This window comes from Suricata suricatta, chromosome 15 (assembly GCF_006229205.1).
Source record: "Suricata suricatta isolate VVHF042 chromosome 15, meerkat_22Aug2017_6uvM2_HiC, whole genome shotgun sequence".
Lineage (NCBI taxonomy): Eukaryota > Metazoa > Chordata > Mammalia > Carnivora > Herpestidae > Suricata > Suricata suricatta.
The window spans coordinates 15,061,204-15,082,294 of record NC_043714.1 but is presented as its reverse complement, the minus strand read 5'-3'; the positions used below and the strand labels follow the sequence as shown (position 1 = coordinate 15,082,294).

General features: G+C 40.2%; 1 long non-coding RNA gene across 2 annotated transcripts; it reads left to right on the top strand.

Moving 5' to 3' along the window:
• Nucleotides 1-202: 202 nt before the first annotated feature.
• LOC115279169 lies at nucleotides 203-8,031 on the top strand. Of its 2 annotated transcripts, XR_003903257.1 has the most exons (5): nucleotides 203-1,214; nucleotides 3,342-3,461; nucleotides 4,259-4,360; nucleotides 5,671-5,790; nucleotides 7,670-8,031. It is a non-coding gene; the product is annotated as an uncharacterized LOC115279169 (long non-coding RNA). The 2 variants fall into 2 exon arrangements; XR_003903256.1 differs by lacking the exon at nucleotides 7,670-8,031 and having other exon boundaries at nucleotides 5,671-6,616.
• Nucleotides 8,032-21,091: the final 13,060 nt, after the last annotated feature.

The following is a 21,091-nucleotide window of genomic DNA, read 5'->3' as shown; positions in this document are numbered from 1 at the left end:
AAGAAAAGAATAGGGGCACATGGGTGGCTCAGTCGGTTAAGCAGCCGACTTCAGCTCAGGTCATGATCTCACGGTTTGTGGGTTCAATCCCCACATCGGGCTCTGTGCTGACAGCTCAGAGCCTGGAACCTGTTTCAGATTCTGGTCTCCCTCTCTCTCTGACCCTCCCCTGCTCATGCTCTATGTCTCTCTCAAAAATAAAATTTAAAAATGTTAAAAAATAATATAGTTTAAAAATTTCTCAAGGCACTGCTGGGCAGAAAGCTTAAATTTAAGCAAATGAATACTTAAAATGGATATAAACATTTTAGAGCCAGCAACTATTCAAAACATAAATGTTTTAGGATGAAGAAGCCTTTTATAGTTGTAATAAGCTTGCATTGTTTTTGATATCTGTTATAAATTACAACTCTGATTATTATATAAACATGGAATTATGTTAGTCTATGAGTCTTGGTTAATGGGTGTCACACATTTTCTGTATATTTCTAAATTCTCCAAATTAAAAATATTGATCCAAAACTAGAAGCAAGAATGACAGCTATTTTATATGATTTTTTAACAAGTTATAGCTATTATTTTTCTTCACCTGATTCAAAGGAATGCATAGGATGTATTCATGTAGAACACACCTATTAGTACTTACGATAGAGGAATGGTATTGGCAATTTAATTTCAGTTATCTACATTTTCTAAACAATGAAGATGTATCACTGAACATAACATAGAAATAGCAACCATTCAAAATAGTTGAACATTTATTGTATCATTTACTCTATAGAGGCAATCTCATTATTACAGTAAATATAGCCAGTTATGTGCATTTATAGACACAGGGTTCTATAATGTACATGGCAATTTGTAACAAATACACAAATGTAATGGATATTTGGGGTTATTTTTGATACAAGCTTATATAACAAAGATTCTGTGGCTGTGTGCTAAGGAGCGGTTTCGATTTGAAGACTTGAAAAATTTTTAATGAAATCTTGCCTCCTTCCCCCTTTTTTTGGCAGATGAATTATTGAAGAAAAAGTGTGAAAGCAGATTGATTCTGTACCCACTTTTTAGATTTCAGATTCACATGCATCGTAATAAAGTTGCCTCCATGCGGTCTTAATTCAGTGAAGGCTTTCTGGTTTGGAGTTCATATACATAATTGTGCAAAGGCTCTGTAGTGTAATACCTTTGTGATGTGTACAGACATAACAAAAGTAAGTCTGAAACTAATATATAAATGTGCTCTATAAAATCAATAATATTAATAAATCTGAATTGCTTTAAAGAAAAATCTTGGATGATATGTGAAATTTATAAATAGAGATACCCTGATTTTCCACTATATTTTACTTTTTCAGGTTAAAAAGAGGACCAAATCCTATGTGGTACTTAAGGGTAGGTAGCGGCCGAGATAGGAAGAAGGCAGTACAATTCCTGAGTTTAGAGTTCTGACTCAGAACCCTTCTTTGGCTTAAATGAACACATCTATCTACTAGAATAAACAGTGCTCATTATTCTTAATATCATATGGCTGTATCATTCCAGAATCCAACCTAGCTCAATAATAAAGTCAGCAAGTCCCATGATAAGTTATTAAAGGAGAATTCCCCAGCTAAATCTTACATCAAACTTACCTAGTTTCCTAAAAACCTGTGCCAAAGAATTAGCTATCTTTGCCAGACTTTGCCCACGTCTACGATAATGTCCATCACCATGGTTCTTGAAAGGGATGAAGGGAGTGGTAGTGTTCTCACAATATCTGGGGACACATTCATGATCGTGCCTGCACACTGCTGTGGTTGTAGTCATGTAGTGAACTATTGACACCTTGCACTCTGGAGACAAAGATGTGCCATGTCCTCCAGTGCTCAGGACAGTCCCACATGTTGACAGCTGTTCTGTCCAAACTGCAAGCAGAGAAACACAGATAATAAATATATTGAATGCATACAAGAATAGTGCCAGAATTTTGCTGACTAATAAAATATGTAAATTTAGGTTAGATATTTCACAACTTTTTTAAGTACGAATCAGTAGTGGGCTCAGATTTTAAAACAAATTGGGACAGAAGATTTCTTATGTTATATGTTCATTAAATCTCAAAGCAAAATTATAGTAGCCATTAGGGAATCATGAAGTCCTACATCATTAATGGGGAGATGTTTCTTTAATCATTGACATGTTCTAATGGAAGGTGGATTGTTCAGTGTAAACAATCTCCACTCATAAGCACTAAATTTCAGAAACAATTACATTTGATTAAACTGAAGCAAATGAATAATTTATGAGTAAGTATACTGAATTTCTTAAATTAATTTTGAAAAATTTAAGCCATCCATTTTTCTAATGAACCCAAGCTTCCTTGAACTATATTCTAATTTTTTATACAAAAGCAGGAAAAGGGTACAATTCATTTTGTTCACTAGACCATAGATGAATAATATGCTAAGGGAAAGGCAGTGGTACTAGGAACAAGAACATTTAAACTTTCCTATCCTGTTTCAGCAAGATAGAGATGGTATTCCCCATTTTCACTAGCCCTGTAATACAAATTGCTGAAAATTTTCATTTCTTGAAGCTGTTACTCCAGTCACAGACTTTTACCTTATCCTACTTTGGACTTAATACATTCAACAGTTAAAATTATTGTATAGTAATTAATTTATATTCTTTTCATGTTCCCATTACGATTACACCAACATTAGCTCTTGATTTACCTATCAAGGAACCTACTAATTCAGCTTCTTAGAATCCCAGGAGACCTTGGTTCAGGGTCCAGCTCTAGCTTAAAACCTGTGTGACTTAATTGTGCTCTTCAGTTTCGCATATGCAAAATAAGGTTGATATTTATCTTCACATGATTTATATGAGGCTCAACTTAGGTAGCATTTTAATTTTATTTGGAATGTAAGTAAACTTGGACTTAAGAATCTTTAAAAATTTTTAACCATGGATTTATCTTTCTAAACAATCTCATGTGAACTTACCATGAAAATATGAATAAAGCCTTCAAATAATTTTTGTGATCATTTAGAAGGGGCTGGTATTTGGTATTTGCACTAAATAAGGATGGAGCCTTGAAGTGACAGCTTGTAAGTTGCCTTTGTCAGAAGAAAGTAGCCCAAGGCAGCTTAGTCTATGTGAAATAGGAGTGTTTTCATTCTGCCATGGTTTTGCCTCGGCCATGGCCATGATTCTTTGGGGTCAGAGATGATGGATGGTGATAAAATGACCCAGTCAACTTTCAGTTTGGATTTTTTGGAGATATAAACAGATATAACAATGTCAAAGTATTAGTGCCATTTTTGATGCTGATATGTCTTAAATCTTTTTCCTTTAAGTTTACCTAGGATGTTTCTTATTCTGAACAAAGCAATAACAGAAATTGGTACCAAGAGTGAGATATGAACCACCATTTTAAGACCTTTATTTCATTATCAGTATCTTCTTCATGAACATAGGTGAGTCCCATACATTCAAATTTTATGACGCCAACTAGAGTGCTGGGCCAGAGAGGAATAATAGAGAAGGGCTGAGAATTTAAGTCATGGAGTCACTTCCACCTACCAGTTCTCTCAAGTATTCCCCCAAACTAAGTGCTGAAAGGGAGATGTTAAGCTATAGCTCCCTCAATTGGTCATAGATTCTCCGTGCCTTGTAGTGTGAGCTTCTCACTGTGCAGGGTGTGATTCTAGTGTTTAAAGATAAGTTTTTTATACAAGATGGCCTCAAATACAAGCCAACTACTTCATCTGGTGCTCACCCAGAGAATGAGCCATCTGTTTGAATGCTGAAGGAAAAATTGGCTGTGTTGGACATATTGAGAGTCTGCCTCCAACATGGTCTGTAAATGTTGTATACTGTATTTTAAAGGTGACTTAGATTTCCAAGCATAATTTTGACTTTATGAGATTTCTTTTCCTTGTATGTATATCCCTGTATGAGAAGTAAACTCCAGTAGAGTAAATGCTGCCTCCGTCCAGTTTTCCTTGTTACTGGATAACATAGATAATTGCAGCAATTCTTTATCTTCCAAGGTGTATGGAGACATTTAATTTTTTTCATTAAAGGAATTAAAATAATGACCTGAATATAAAGCAAGGTTTTGAGCAAATATTGTTAAAGTTTGTATATAGCTACAAATGACCCATATAAAGTCAAAGCTGTTGTACAATTTAATCAAACTGCATAGTTAATGAAATAAGCCCTAGTCGTGACAGAAGCCTTGTATGTTTATCCTCTATAATGCTTTGCCCAGTCCAGGAGGCTATGTGGCAGCAGAGTTGGCTATGCTCCAGAAGATGATACTCTAGGCTAGAGATCAGCAAAGTTTTCCTATAAAGGACCAAATTCACCAACAGTGAGTATTCTGGAAGGAACCAGAAAAAGGCTTTGCAGGCCATAAAGTTTGTTGGAGCTACACAACTCTACAATTGCACCAAGAAAGCAGCTATAGACAATCTGTAGACAAATGAGTGTGGCTGTGTTACAATAAAACTATATAAAGAAAGGATGGATTGTGTCCCTGGGCTGTATTGAGATAGAAGATGATCCGCTAGGCAGTGGTTCTCTAAGATTGATTCTGAGACCAGCAGCATTGACATCACGGGAAACTTGTTAGCAATGCAGATTCTCAGACGCCACCAACAGGGCTAGCTAGGATCCAGCAATCAGGGTTTTTCTAAGCCCACCAGCAGACTCCGATGCATGCAGACTGACGTTTAAGAAGCACTGCTATAAAGATCTAGACCCCTCTGATTCCAACCCTAAAACTACACGAGATGGTATTTTTGGTAGTATCACCTTTGGTGCACAGGACAATAAAGTAATTTGAATACTGAAGTAACAATAAGCACTCTATTGAGTCAGAAAACAGTTTTATAGTAAGGCAATTTTTTGTTTTCCTAATTTCTGACATGTCTTTTCTGTTTAATATGTTTGAATGTGTTATAAATTTCTCTTGAAAAAAGTTCTCCTTAAATTTGAGACCAGCTTTTGTTTGTGCTATCATCATACACACTAAAGCCTATGAAAATAGTACAAAGTTTCCCATTGTGGGATTTATTTTAGAATACAGCCTAACAATGTTGCAAAGTTGTTGCATATGATCGTTTCCAATATGTTTAAAAGACCCATCTCCTAGGGGGTGCCTGGCTGGCTCAGTCAGTAGAGGATGTGACTTGATCTGGGGTTGTAAGTTTGAGCCTGATGAAGGATGTGGAGATTACTTTAAAAAGACCCATGTCTTATGCATGAATTCTCCTGTTATTCTGGAATTGCTGGCAAGGCCCAAAGCTGAGAACAAAGGGTTCTAAATTCTCCCATATTCTACTGTCCAATACTACCAAATTCTGGATTTATTGTATCAACCAGTTTCTTCACTCCCAAGTTTATGTAAAAAGAAGTCTGAGGAAAGGGGAGTGAAATTTTGACCTTAAAGGGAAAGAGTGTAGCGGGGGACTTCTTCCTCTCCTGGTGGTTTCTCCCAACCCTGGGGAGTGGGATGGGTGGCTTCAAGACAATCAGTCTGAAGCCAAAAGTCTTAACAGGTCCTTCTGGTATTGTCATTTCAGTGGCCCATGAACAAAGCTGAGAAAGAGCAGGAAATAGATCCCATAGAATTTGGGGCAGTCTATGTAGGTAGAAACTACTATCTGCTTCTGTCTACAGGTCTCTGAAGGCAAGAGGTCAGCAAGAGAAGCCTGTGTCAGCAGAGTGTGAAGGGACCTTGATGTGCATATGGAGTGAGTGCCTACATAGAAGATGGTTGGAGCTGCCACCCTGCTCTAGGTTTGCACAGCCCTCACGCTATGGAGGAGTTCCCTAGAGATTCTTTGGACTCCTTGAGAAGGAACGTGGAAGTTAAAGGAAGGGCAGAAGCTGTACAATACCTAGGTCAAGTGAGAAGACAACCTACCTCAAGAGAGGCTTTGAGGACATTTATCACATATGGGCCCAAGGGACAAGCTCCTCCTCCCTTAAGAGGCTGAGGTGAAGCTGACCGTAGACCAAGAAGACCAGCAGCACGAGACAGAACCAAGTCAAATCAATAGAAATGAGGGCCACTTCCTACCACCATCACCACCAGGCAAACAGTTACGTATTTCTACCTCCTTCATCCATTCTCCTTGCCCCCAACACCAGACTTAAAGAAGAAAAGGGACAAAGTATCACAAGGACAGACGATACTGTTACAAATCCTGGACTTGCCATCCAGCCCATGATTGAGATGGATTTAGGGGTAGGGTTGCAAAAACAGTGTTTTGCATCAGATATAAATGTCAAGAACTATGGAGGGTCTGGTTTCGCATTGCAAGCTAACAAGTTAGCCTCCATGTCTGATGGCAGAAGACTTAGACTCCTGGGTCAGAAAATAATTGCATTTATTACCACACAATAAAAGCATGAGCCTCAGCATATTGGCTGGTTTCCCTTGCCCCCAGGTCCTGTTGGGGGTAGGAGTGATTCATGGGCTACGATAATATGAATACACGGAGTAAGTATGCTCTAGGAGAAGCCAGGGCCAAGAGCCCAGTGCTTTCTGAGCAAACAGTAAACATAGGAAAGAGCAAGCAAGCCAGTTGCCCTCTTCTTAAGAGTGAGCAGTGGGGCGCCTGGGTGGCTTAGTTGGTTAAGCCTCTGACTTTGGCTCAGGTCATGATCTCACGTTCGTGGGTTCGAGCCCCGCGTTGGGTTCTGTGCTGACAGCTCCGAGCCTGGAACCTACTTCAGATTCTGTGTCTCCGTCTCTCTCTGCCCCTCCCCACTCATGCTCTGTCTCTCTCTGTCTCAAAAATAAATAAAACATTAAAAAAATTTAAAAAAAAAAGAGTGAGCAGTTAGATGGTGGTCGTCTAGGCTGGGAGAAGGGCGAGACAAGGGATGGCATCCATGGTGTAAAATTTAGGGAAGCACGCAGTCCTAGGTTTGTACAAATGCAGCATTAGCACCTAAGCATGAGGACCCCCTTGACTTTTGTGTCCTGGACGCCTTGCTTTCCTCACCCTGGTGCTGGCTTTGGTAGTCATGCTGGGCTACCTCGACTTACGTAGTTGTCTATGTGAGTAGTTACAGAATTTGCTTGGTGTCAGAGGACACGTCCAGGCAGTCCGGCACACTCAGCAGGCATGTGCCTCTCCCGACAATGAGACTGAATCCCAAAACTGAACTGTTTCAATAATCCATGGGTCAAATCCAACCCCATCCATAGTTTTGACATTTTTTTAAAGGATTGCAAAATAAACAAGAATATGTAACAGAGATCACATGTGACTCACAAAACCTAAACTATTTACTATCTGGTTCTTTTCAAAAAAAGTCTGCTGACTCCCACAAAAACTGAAAGGAATTTAATTTGTGCATATCTTTAAAAGATGAGAGAGGGAGACTAACAGTGGTATAGCTCCAGGCAATAATTAAAAAAATTGTTTTACATTTATTTCCCTAAAGAGCTGTGTTTCTTCAGTAAACTATTTACACAGATGATAGACAGTAAGCCTCCTTCAAGCGACAAAAACCCAACCTCAATTAAAGCTAAAAGAATGCATTGGTTCATATAGACACCTTGCAGAAAAGGGAGACACAGAGTCAGCCCCAGGTCTGGCTGTATCTGGGGGTTTGGATGCCATTGGAACCTGTGTCCATGTTGACTTCATTCTTGCCTCTGCAGACGGCCCCGGAACGGCAGGGAACAAAGCTCAAGCCACTCCAGAATCCTCCCCATGCCACTCTGAGAGGCAATATGGAGTCTGCCTCCCAGCTACAGGATCGGCCAGTGTCCAACCCTGGACCAGCATCACGACCAGGATGGGAGAGGACCCACGTGCGCAAGCCCGCTCCGTGCCGCCTCCGGGGCCAGCGGGAGGCCAGAGCTGTTAGAGGGCGTGAAGAGCAGACGTGACCCTGGGTGACCACTGGCAGCTGCCTCAATTTGTGTCTAACAGTGTCCTTGAGTTTGGAATAACATGTGAAATTTTTAGGCCCTGTCAATGTCTGCAGTTGAAGCTCTTAGCCTGTAAAATTTTCATGTGTTTAAAATTAGCTGCTCTATTTCTGATTGATGTATCAGATTGGCCTCTCCACCCTTGTCTCTACAGTTTTATCACGTTGTTTGGAGCTGTGCGCTACTGTGACTCTGCCCTGTAGCTCTTCCTCTTTTACTGTGGGCTTTCCCATGGAAGAGTTGCTTAGGGACTTTGATTAGTCCTCCCATTATGCTCAGGCACTCCTGTCTTTCTGCCTTTCTAGCCAGATAGTTCTATGGCAAACATTACATTCCCGACTCTCTGTGTCCTATAATCGCAGTGAGGACTCTGTTTTGCTAATTAATTTTTAGTGTGGCTTGTAGATGGTGCTCGTGAAATGAGTGGAATGTGGCCGGCTTACAGTCCGTAAAGGAGCCTGAGTAAAAGCAGCCCTTCTCCAGATGGTTAACTCTATCTGGGACTTAATGCCAGATTGATTCTAGGGCCCTAGCAGACTTGTTAGGCTAACTCAGTTTCCTTTTGTTTTGTCTGATACTTTGTGGCAGCTTGGGTAATTCCTACTGTTCATATTAGGTCAAATATTGTGTGGAAAATATTTCCCAGGTGTCTACTTTCCCGTCCTGAATTTTGGAAGCAATTGCTTTCCTGTTATACCTACAAGTCAGTGCCCGGGTGTCCTCTCTGGGGTGAGGTCCAGCAAGCCACCTGCTCTATCATCCCGTTTCCTCTTCTCCCACCCGAGAAATCAAGTCACCAGGTTAATTTTAGTTAAAGATATGTTTCACAGGGAAACTTCTACTGGGCGATATACTTTCATTGGTTTTCTGCAATAAACTAGTTTCTATTTCTGGAAGCTTCTTATCCGAGTCCTAAAATGGTCAATAGCCCACAAGCTTAAGAATCTAATCTTTCACTAAAAGTTTCTATTTTAAACTGCATTTTAGGACTTGCGGAACATGAAAAAGGACTTTTCTTAAAGTGAGTGCGGATTTGTGGGAAGTAAGCAACTTCTTAACTTCTGAAACACGCTTGTAAGAGTTGTAAGAGTTCTTAGAGAGAGGGAAAGCGGCAGAGAGAGAGGGAGACACACAATCTGAAGCAGGCTCCCGGCTCTGACAGTGATCTCTGTTAGCACAGAGCCTGACGCAAGGCGCCAACTCAAGAGCTGTGAGATCACAGCCTGGGCTGAAGTCGGATGCCCAACCAAGTGAGCCACCCAGGTGCCCCTATTTTTAATTCTAAAGGTGGCTATCACCAGAGAAAATAGTACTCGTATTCCTCCATTTTAAAAAATGTTTATTTATTTATTTTTGAAAGAGAGAGAGTACGAATAGCAGGGCAAGGGATAGAGGGAGAGAGAGGGAGAGAGAATCTCAAGAGGCTCCATGCTTCAGCACAGAGTCCAGCAGTCCCACGAAGCGTGGGATCATTACCTGAGCTGAAATCAAGGGTCTGAGTGGCTCAACTGACTAGTCACCCAGGCATCTGTTCTGTTTTTTGATGTATCAACGTTAGGCTGTATTAATCAATGTCCTCATGGGGAAGATGACTCCCACCTTCTCCCCAGCCTCACCTCTTCCCTGGAGTTTGTTAGTTATATTATTTTGTGGTCTTTTGGAGGTGGTTACTTTTAGAACTTTAAATAATATTCTTAAACATCTATTCTTTATTCTATTCCAACAACCTTAGGCAGAAAATCTCTGTTCAGACTCTCTGGAACCAGGCATTTCTTACTCCTAGTGATTCTCACCGCCTTGTATTCATGGACTCTCTCACACTGAACAGGGTTGACCTGTGTACCCAAAGGCACACTGCCAAGAAGGTGGTGTGTGACTCCCAAGATTAGGTCAGAGTAGATGTTGCAACTTCTGCCTTACTGTCTTTTGGATCATTTACTCTGGGGGAGGTCAGTTACCCTGTCAGGAGGACATGCAAGCGGCCCTAAGTAGAAGTGCATGTGGCAAAGAGCTGAGACTCCTTGACAAAAGCCGGCCCCGAATTTGCCAGCCATGTGAATGAGCCATCTTGAAAGCAGACCATCCGGCCTTAGTCAAGCTCTTATGACCCAAGATTGAAGCCAACTTCTCGACCACAACCTCATGCGAAACCTGAGTCAGAACCACTCAACAAATCTGTTCATGGACATTCTATAAGATAAGAAATGTGTATTGGTCTTTAGGCCACTAACTTTGGGGGGAGGGATGTTTCTTATATAGCAATAGATAACTGATGATACATACCTTGTAGGTAGGATGATGTCATTTTCCCTTTCAGAGTCACCTTCACCCTTTTCCTAACCCCTTCATTTATCTTCCAAATTTCCTCATCTGTTTCACTACTTGTGTCATTAATTCATTACATGGTTTATTATATTTATATTGGTTTTTAACCATGATTACAAAATATGATCATTCATGCTTTGTGTCATGTTTTATTGTATCATGTTTTATTTCTAACTTTCTAAAGTTATATACTTTTATATATTTTTTAGAAAGTTAGAAATAAAAATAGTATGTAAATTATAGTTATGAAATATAAGTATATATTATTATAAATCATGTAATATAATTCTTCTTAAAATTTTTTAAGTTTATTTATTTATTTTGAGAGAGACAGAGACAGTATGAGTGGGGGAGGGGCAGAGAGAGAGAGAATCCCAAGCAGGCCCTGTGCTGCCAGCACGGAGCCTAATATGGGGCTAAGCCCATGAAGCTATGAGATCATGACATGACCCAACACTAAGAGCCAGACACTTCGCTCGCTGAGCCACCCAGGTGCCCCTGCAATATAACTATTTTAGGCTTTATTTTATTCTTTATTATTTTTTCCAGTTTTTATTGAGATATATTGAGAAAATATTGTGTAAGTTTAAGGAGTACAATTTTATAATTGTATATATATAAATAAAGGGTTTTTTTTAATGTTTATTTTATTTTTTGAGAGAGACACAGAGTGCAAGTGGGGGAGGGGCAGTGAGAGAGGGAGGCACAAAATCTGAAATATGCTCCAGGCTCTGAGCACAATGCAGTGCATGAACTCACAAACAGTGCAATCATGGCCTAAGTCAAAGTCAGACACCTAACCGACTGAGCCACTCAGGCACTCCACTACAATAAAATTTGTTAACACATCCATCACCTCGCATAATTACTTTTTTTTTTTTAGTGAGAGTTTTTAAAGATTTGCTCCCTTAGCAACTTTGAAATTAACTATAGTCACCATGCTGTATATTATAGCTCCAAACTTTACACATGTCCCATGTGACCACCTTCATCCATATCCCCCACTAACCCGTGGTTCTGGTAACCACCAATTTACTCTCTGTTTCTATGAGTTCAGTTTTTTAAGATTTCATGTATAGGGGCGCCTGGGTGGCTCAGTCGGTTAACCGTCCGGCTTCAGCTCAGGTCATGATCTCACAGTTTGTGGGTTCGAGCCCCGCGTCGGGCTCTGTGTTGACAGCTAGCTCAGAGCCTGGAGCCTGCTTCAGATTCTGTGTCTCCCCCTCTCTCTGACCCTCCCCTGCTTGTGCTGTCTCTCTCTGTCTCTCAAAAATAAATTAAAAACAGGAAAAAAAAGATATCATGTATAAGTGAGATCATATAGTATTCACCTCTCTGACTTATTTCACGTATCATAATGCCCTTAAGGTCCATTCATATTGTCACAAATGGCAGGATTTCCTTCCCTTTCATGGCTGAATAACATTTCATTGCGTATTATACACCACATTTTCTTTATCCATTCATCTACCAATGTACACTCAGTTTGTTTCTACATCTCGGCTGTTGTGCATAATGCTGCATGAACATGGGGGATGTCTCTTCAATATATGTCTTCAAGATAGTGATTTCGTTTCCTCTGGATACGTACCCAAGAGAGGAGTTGCTGGATCATACGGTATTTCTATTTTTAAGTTTTTGAGGAACCTCCATACTATTTTCCATAGTGATTATACCAATTCACATTTCCACCAACAGTGTGCAAGGGTTCCCTTTTCTCAACATCCTCCCCAGCACTTACTATTTTTCATCTTTTTTGTAATAGCCATCCAAACAGGCTTGAGGTGATATCTCACTGTGGTTTTGATTGGGGTTTCCCTGATGGTTAGTGATGTTGAGCACCTTTTAGTGAACCTGTTGTATATCTTCTTTGGAAAAATGTCTACTCAAATCATTTGCCCACTTTTTAATATTTATTTATTTAAAGTTTTTGTTTGTTTGTTTTAAAGTAATCTCTATACCCAATGTAGACCTTGAACTCACAACCCTGAGATCAAGAATTACATGCTCTTCCAACTGAGCCAGTCAGGTGTCCCCTTTGCCTACTTTTAAATTGGATTTATTTTTATTTTCTGTTGCTATTGAGTTGTAGGAGTTCCTTACATATTTTGGATATTAAACCCTTATCATATATATGGTTTGCAAATATTCTCTTCCATTCCGTAGGTTGCCTTTTCATTTTGCTGATTACTTCTTTTGCTGCGTAAAAGCTTTTACTTTGGTGTAGACTCACTTGTTTAGTTTTACTTTCGTTGCTTGTACTTTTGATGTCATATCCAAAAAAATCATTGCCCTGACCAGTGTCAAGCAGGTGTTCCCCTATGTTTTTCCTAGGTGTCATGATAATTTTCAGTCTTAACACTTAAGTCTTTAATCCATTTTGAGTTATTTTGTGCGTGTGGTACATGTAATATTATTTAACACAGAGCCAGTCAAATCTTTGCCCCTTAAAAATGGATGCTTCCGGTTTGGCCCATGATTTTTTTTTTTTTTGCATGCTTCTAAAAATTTTCTTAGGGATTCCAAAATTGCCTCTTAAGTTTTTGTTGAGAGGAAAAAAAATACATTTCTTTGCCATATCATTAAGTTCCTTCAGGCTCTTACTCATGATTTGCTGAATAAAATCCATTCCAATATTTTTTTAAAGACATTTTTCTTTATACCTTCTTTTTAAAAATTTTTTTTTAACATTTATTTCTGAGAGAGAGGGAGAGACAGAGCATGAGGGGGCCGGGGCAGAGAGAGAAGGTGATACAGAATCGGAAGTAGGCTCCAGGCTCTGAGCTGTCAGCACAGAGCCGGATGCGGGGCTCAAACTCATGAGCGATGAGATCATGAGATGTGGGGCTCGAACTCACTAGCGGTGAGATCGTGACCTGAGCCGAAGTTGAACGCTTAACCGACTGAGCCACCCAGATGCCTTCTTTATGTCTTCTAATGTCTTGTTTTAGCCACATAGCTCTTATCATGGGATTTCTTTTCTGGGTTAATTTCATTGTTTTCCAATTCTATGGAATTTTTTTTGCAGAAAAGTGTGTCGAAGGAGTCCTTGCATATATATAAAAGTTTTAATTTTTCTTCACACTTGTCTTTGTTGCTGCTCTGAATTGTATCTTAGTTTCAATTATATTTTCTAATTGGTGCGTGTAGAATAATGCTACTGATAAATTAATCTTTACCTGGGAAATTTGCTCAACTTATTATTTCTAGGAGTTGACTGATAATCAGTTTTATCTTTTTTCTTCCAATCCTTATCTTTTTCTTATATCCTTGATCAGGATGTCTGGGTAGTATAGAATTATAGATCCATACCATTTTTTTCCCAAATTTTAAAGATATTATCTTATATCATTTGGGCACTCTGTTGAGAAGTTTAATATTACTTTGAATTCCATTTTTTTTGGTAGGGAACCTGTTTTTACTCTCTAGAAGCTCTATAGTCTTTACTTGTTCCTTAAAATTCTGCAGTTTTATAAGACTATGCCTTGGCATAAGGTACACCTCAGTGTATGTGTGTGTACATATATACATATTTATACCTTGGTGTAAATCCTTTTTGTTTATCTTGCATGGCATTTCATCCTGTAGACTTTTGTCTTTTCCGCTCTATGAATTATTTTCCTTTAATTGTCTCTCTCCTACCTCCACTCCTATTTGACTAATATTAGACTTCCTCAATTGATTCTCCATTATCCAACCTTTTTCTCACATTTTTCACTACTTCATTTTTTGGTGTGCGTTATGGAATTTTCTCAACTTTGTCTTCTAGGACTTTTATTGAAATTTTTATTTAAGACTATCTTATTTTTTATTTTTAAGACCTTCCGATTCTCTGCTCCTTTTTTAAAAAAGTAGGATCCCTCATTTATTGTCTTAGATATTCCTAAGTGTACTAATTATATTCCGTTCTTTTGATTAAAAGTGATAGAAAATCTAAACAGCCTGTGAAAGGAGCTAACTTACTATTCACAAAGCTGAGAAGGTTCAGTAGTAGCGCTTACTTCGGGTGCAGTTTAGTTTTATATGGGAACTTACATGGTAACACTGGCACCTGGTTTCTATCTTTCTAAACCTTACCTCTGTTTATTCTAGTTCCATTCTCAGAGTCTTTGCTCCTGGTAGGGAGAGACAGCAGCAGCTCGGCCTACTTAAGTTCAAGTTGCATGAGAATGAGTGAGGGCCTCTTTCCTGGAGTTCCCAGCAGGTGGCTCATGGTACCTCACTGGTTCCAACCGGGCACATTGCTAAACATACTCTAGTGGTCATAGGAGCAGAATCTAGAAATTTTGCACTAGGGGAGCTATCGGTATCTTTCTCCTACATGGTCTGTCTGTCTGTCTGTCCATAGAATTTAGGCCTAGATTGTGAAGTGAACTCAAAGGCATTTGAACATGAAAGCTGAGTGTAGTGAGGTATGGATCAACAGAGCAAAATGGGGTAACCACAAGGAGGAGGAATATGAGGCACAAAATATAACAAATATTTTCTGTAATCACATGACTTGAAAAAATAAAGAAGTTTTGAATATGTAGGGTCAAAGGCAGATGAGTGTTGGGCATTTTACTGAAATGGAGGGCAGTGAGCCAAGGACTGGCCAGTATGTAGCATACAAAGTATCTGTCTAGAGATATTTATGTCCCATTGTTAGGGAGGAGTGGGGCGGGGTAGAGAAAGAAAACCATAATGAGTAAGAATATCTCTGCGTTTATACCTGAAGTTTCATCAATTTTGTTAGAACAGGGAAATATTGGGTGGATTGGGAAGATTAGAAAATATTAACCGTTTACATTTTAATGGGAATTGTCCTAATCAGTTTTCCTATTTCTAGAAGAGATCAGGCTATACTTACATATATAGTGTTGGGAGCTATTTGAGCTCACCAGTAGAGTGACTATTCCTGGTGAGGGTACAGCAAGTTTGCACGGTCTCTTGCCCCCAGATAGCTCCCAAAACTTTCATTTCTGCTTGAGCACCAAACCTCAGAGTGTTTTGCTAATTAGAGTCAGGAGCTGGCTGTCCCCCGCCCCTGTCCCTGAGATGTGACAGCACCTGGTCAGGGAAAAGATAAGCAAGTAAAGTAGATACACCCTAATGCAACACATAACTTTCCCCTAAGCAATACGGATAACTGAATACCTTCTGGGTCTGAATGCCTTTGTGAAAGTCACTACGATAAAACGTATCCATCATCTTTGGGACTATGAGAGCAAGCATATCTCCTGAGAACTTGTTTTTCTGGGAACTTTCTCTTAGAGTTATAAATGGCCTAATGACCCTTACTCATAAAAAACTGACCTTTACTAAAGAACGCTGCTGCCTCTTGGTTAAAGGTCGCTTCCTTGAGGCTAGACCTGAGGTTTTGTAAAAATATCTATGACACCATGAGTGCCTGTGGCTAAAATTGTAAAACTTATCTATGGGAAATCATTTACTGCCCTTTCTTGTCCTTGTACCTTTTGCCATAAATAAACCTTGAGAACCAGACAAGATGGAGACGCCTGCCAGATGGGCAGGAGTGCTTGTCTGGGGATCAGAACGAAACGCAAGGCTCTCCCACTTTCTCTTTGGCCTGCACCGTCATCCTTCGGGGGACCCCTGGACCTGCAGGAGCTGGACTCCGGCAATATAGGAACATAGACTCTTTCTAGGGAGATGGAGACAAAGCTTCCCCACACAACATCAAGGACTTCTGAGAGGAAGATGCTCTAAGTAAAGGAGTATTTGAAGAAAGGGAAGTTAGAGGAAAAGGAAGACAAGTACTCCACCAGGCTGAAGTCATTTCTCTTAGAGAGAGAATCTCAGCTCTGTTCTTCTTTCTCCTTCTTCCCCCTCTTTATTCTTTTAAGTTAAAGTGACAAGCAGAGGAAAGAAGGCAATAAATAACTCATCAGCAATTCATAAGTCAATTTCTATACTCTATTTGCTCTGAGAACCAGTTGTCAACTGTTTGAATTTTCCTAACCAGTTTGTTTCCGTTAAGTCCACAGATAAGCCTATTGACTCAACCTCCCAGGACAAAGGATGGAATGAGTAGATTTTATCTGCTGAATTAGCTGGAAGCATCACATTTGACCTTAATAACTTTCTGTTTTTCTTCCTAAGCCCGCTGTGCACTTCGCTCTGGCTGGAGTGTTATAATGTGGCAGCAGGCATTGTAACTCTTTTTAAAATTCTCTCTGCTTTGACAGCTTTGGCGTCTGGAAGAATAAACTTATTTTTTATTTGGAACCTGAGATATGGACCAATCTGTCCTCATGGCCAGACCTCACCTGAAGAAGCAGAGGCCAGGACAAGACTCTGGACAGAGTCTGCAGATTGGGGGCAGCTGCTCTGATGGCCACAGATATGGGGCTGTGGACTGTTTTGTCAAACAGACATGCTTGATGTGATCTCTAAGGTTATTTCCAGCTTTGACATTTTATCATCTGACAATGTGTAGGTTTTGATATTATCCACGAATCAGACAGTTCTGCACTCTTTGCTTAAAATAAATCTCTTCACCTGTCAGTCACACTTCATTAGTGATGAGGCCAGGTTCTATTGGAGGGCAGAAGTGAGGGTGAAATCTGCAACTCCTCGAGATTCCTTCCTACATTTACATGTGTATCAACTCTGCTTTCTCTTCCTTCTACTAGACCATGGATTGTTCAGGAACAGAAGCTGTGTCTTGATAACATTGTTCTTCCCAACCTGCATCCAGGGGTGCTTACTAAGTGTCTGAACTACTGAACTGAACAATTCTGTCTGACCTTCAATTCTACTTTAAATTATAACCTTTATGTAATTTGCCTTACTTTTTATCCCCTTATATTTGGAAAGCCTGTTACTCAGTGTAATCTTATGCTACTTTATTATAATAATTAACAATATTTATTATAATAATTAACAATATGAATTTTATATTAAAAAGGAATTACTAGTTTGTTTCCTTTTTCCTAGTTGATATGTCGATTTTCTTTAATATTCCCTTTGGGGAAGGGGAAGATTAGGGTTGTTAGATAAAATTCAGGATGCTAGTTGGAAATTTGAATTTCAGATAAACAATGAGTAAGTTTTTAATATAAGTATGTCCCAGTTCCTTTTTTAAATCTGAAATTTTAATTTAACTGGGTGTCCTCTTTTAATTTTCTTTCCTAAATTAAGCAACCCAGGCTTTCCACCTGGTCGATGTAATATTCTATCTCGAAGTTCCCAGGCATAGATTCCACAGAACCTAATGGAGAAGTGGCATTTTAGACCCAGGATCTGGCTCAGAAGATATGGTCTATCAGGTCAGAACCTTTTTCTTGTTGTGGGATTATCCAAATTACAGCCAGAGGTTAAAAAAATACCAAATGACAACACATACTAGTACCTGCGCTCCCACCGTTCCTTAAAGCGGACTTACTAAATGTATTATGTCCCAAGGACCAGCCTGCTGCAAGGTGGTGGTCTTTCAGTGAATGTAGAAATCAAGTCCTCTTTGTTCATGGGATTCTGAAGAACAAACTTGAAGGATCTCATAAACCTTCCCTTAACACATTCTTTAAAGTTCTCAAGTGGGAAAACGCTGTACCTCCTCCGGTTTACTGAGGAAAGAAGTTAGGGAGGGCGAGGCAGCAGAACGTTTCCTGTTTTTTCTTCAGTTCGCCAATATATACATTATGACTAACAAGGATTTTATTTTTATTGCTGACCCTAAAACTTGGGCACTCCAAGGAATGCCTGCAAGTCCAGAAATTGTATGAGACACTGCAGCATGAACCAATAGTAGCAATTAAGACAACCAATAACAACAAGCAAGTCAATAACATGTAAGGTCTTGGGGCCTGAGCTACCTGCCAGTGGGTTCGGCAGCTACATAGGAAACGTATCCCCCCACATTTCACTTTAGCATTCACCCTCTGGAGCGGCACTCAGAATCTGAGGAGGAGCGGTGTGCACGGTCCCGACACCACTTCCATTATGTGCGTTTTCCAACATCATCAAGCCATTCTCTGGCACCAGCTGGGAATCCTACAGTTCAACTCACTTCTGACACTGTCTGCAGATCATGCCTCCTGTGACACACTAGGGGCTCAGTTCCACAAGACCGCCCCCTCCACACACTTCAGATGACAACTCCAAGTCCAGGTTGTCACCAGTGTTCTGACTGACCACTTATAGATTGGAGTTCTAAGGACCCCTCTTTAGGGTGCGATTGATTTGCTAGAGTGGCCCATAGAACGCAGATAAACATTTAAATAACTAGATTACTGGTTTATTATAAAAGGATGTCACTCAGGAGCAATTAGATGGAAGCGTTGCACAGGGCAAGGTATGGGGGGGTCTTCCATGCTCTTTGAGGGTTGCCTCTCTTTTCCTGTGTGTGCGCGTGTCTTAGAGAGAGAGAGAGAGCCCGCGAGCGCCTGAGGCGGGGAGAAGCGCAGCGGGAGAATCTTAAGCAAGTTCCATGCTTAGTGTGGAGCCTGATGTGGAGCTGGATCCCACTACCCTAGGATCACAGTCTGAGCTGAATTACAAGTCCGATGTTCAACTGACTGAGCCACCAGGTGCTCCTCTTTTTGGGTTTTTTAAGGTAGTTTCTTTACATAGGCATGATTGAATAAAGCATTGGCTTTTGGGCCTCACTGTCACTACATTAACATAACAAAAGATACGTTCATTGCTTTCATCCTGTAGGAAATTCCAAGAGGTTTAGGAGCTCTGTGATGGGAATGGGGACACAGACCACGTGTATATATCGTATTCCCATTTCCCCTTTCCCTGATTCCTTTCTTTGCTCTCAGTTTTGTGGAGGGAACACCTCTGAAGTTACCCTACTCCCGCTGACCTAGTCAAAGTCAGGCTGGGGGTTCTTTCAGTGGGTGATCCTGTCTCTGCAGCACAGCCACATCACCAGGTGAGCTCGGGAGGACGACCGGGAGGGCCAGGCGACTCGTGATGGGAACCCGAGCCTGTGATTGGACCCCCTGCCTGTGATGGATCCAAGACAGTGATCGATTTGATCTTCACCACCTATCTGAAGGCACCCACCCACCTTTGTCCCACATTTTCCTTATATAAGCCTGGAAGTATTTTTGGCACTTTGGAGACAGTATTTAAAACGATAGTCCCCTGTCTTCTCAGTGTCGGCCTCACTGGAATTCCTGTCTCCCTTGGCCACCCCTCTCTGCTCTGGCTTTGGATTTTGTCAGTGGTGAGTGGCCGAATCTGGCCTGTGTGCAGTCCCTGGAGCCACATGCTCTTGCACCACTGTGCCCACCTAGGGCAACCCAGGCACGTGGGTTTGAAGGGACTGGGTTTGCAGTTAGGCCAAATGCCATGTATATTATCTTTTAGAGAGGGGATTTAAAATCTCTCTCTCTCTCTCTCCCTTTTAAGTTAATGTATTTAAATAGTCTCTACACCCAATGTGGGGCTCGAACTCCTAACCACGAGATCCAGAGTCGTGTGTTCCATTTACCAAGCCAGCCAGGCATCCCCAGATTTTAACTTTCTTTTCTAAATTTTAGTATAAGGTGGTAGAGATGAGGCCAATGGTGTATATCAAAAAAATTAGGCTTTTTTAAAGTGACCAGTACCTCAATATAGTATATTTATAATGTCTTTTATAATAACTGTTGCCTAAACAGTGACAAAAGCATTTGTTTCCCTATCAAGGTAACATTGGAAAGCTCAAAGATCTTAAACTTAAAAATAAATCTGGTTCTTAGGAAGACGTTTAATATAATATGTTAGAAATAGTATGCCATATAAACTAGGTTATGTTTTGTCCTGTCAAATAAATGGCCTTAAACAATCAATAAGTTAATCTCGGGCATAACTTTGGGGGAAAGGACTTTAGATTTGCCTGTTCCTGAGCTTTGACTGAATTACCTCAATATTCCACGAGATGGCAGCAGAGAAATGTTCATTTAAATTTATCATTCAACAGAGAGGTTGTTCTAAGTTCACTTTAACCAAAAATAGACTAACCTTTGTAATGTGGTTCTTTCTGAGCATAGAGTGGCCAGTGAGGGCTTCCAAATGACTTCTCAGGTATTTTATGAGAGATGTTCTGAGGATTTTATGTTCTTTATTCATCTTAAAGTTGTTTTCCGTGCCTAACCGTCAGGTCTGCACATGGTGCAGCGTGCATGATGGGCTGTGTGCTTCTGTCACAGCATTCTCCTATGTGATCTTAGAAAATCTGGGAACATTATACTTCGGAATCTTGCTGTGTCCTTTGTGGTGATTAACAATCCACTGTCATTAGAACAAGCAAGACAATGAAAGAAAGTGCTTTCAGGTCTGGGGCCTGAGCTTTCTCTCGGGGGTTTGTGTGGGTAGGGCATGAAGAGAGAGAGTACTTTGGGGAAAGAAGGTGTTTCTACCAGGCTGCAGCTTTCACCTAAGTTCATCTTTACTTTACTGGCTTCCTTTTCACTTATTTGTTCCAGTGGGTGACTGGAGTTAACAATAGATGGTTTCAGGGGCTTTTGAGTCAGAAAAAAAGAAACTGTTTTCCTGTGAATAACCTCTGTTTTCTCATCTGAGGATCACGTATTTCTTATGAAGTGATAAAAGGCATAATCTGAGTCTGTTCTATAGACGCGATTAATAATTGTTATTACTCTGTACCATTCATTACTTTGGATTTTATTAAGTGCAAAGCTTGGAGAACTTAATCACATGTACACGTGCATACACACACACTTCTGAATGTGTTTTTTGTTTGTAGTAATAATAAATGCTTGCTGCAAACTTTTAAAACATAGAGGACTATGTGAAATAGAAAATGAAGTCTCCCATAACCTCCTCAGGTGGTTTGCTAATATCCTTCTAGGTATTTATTTATGTAAA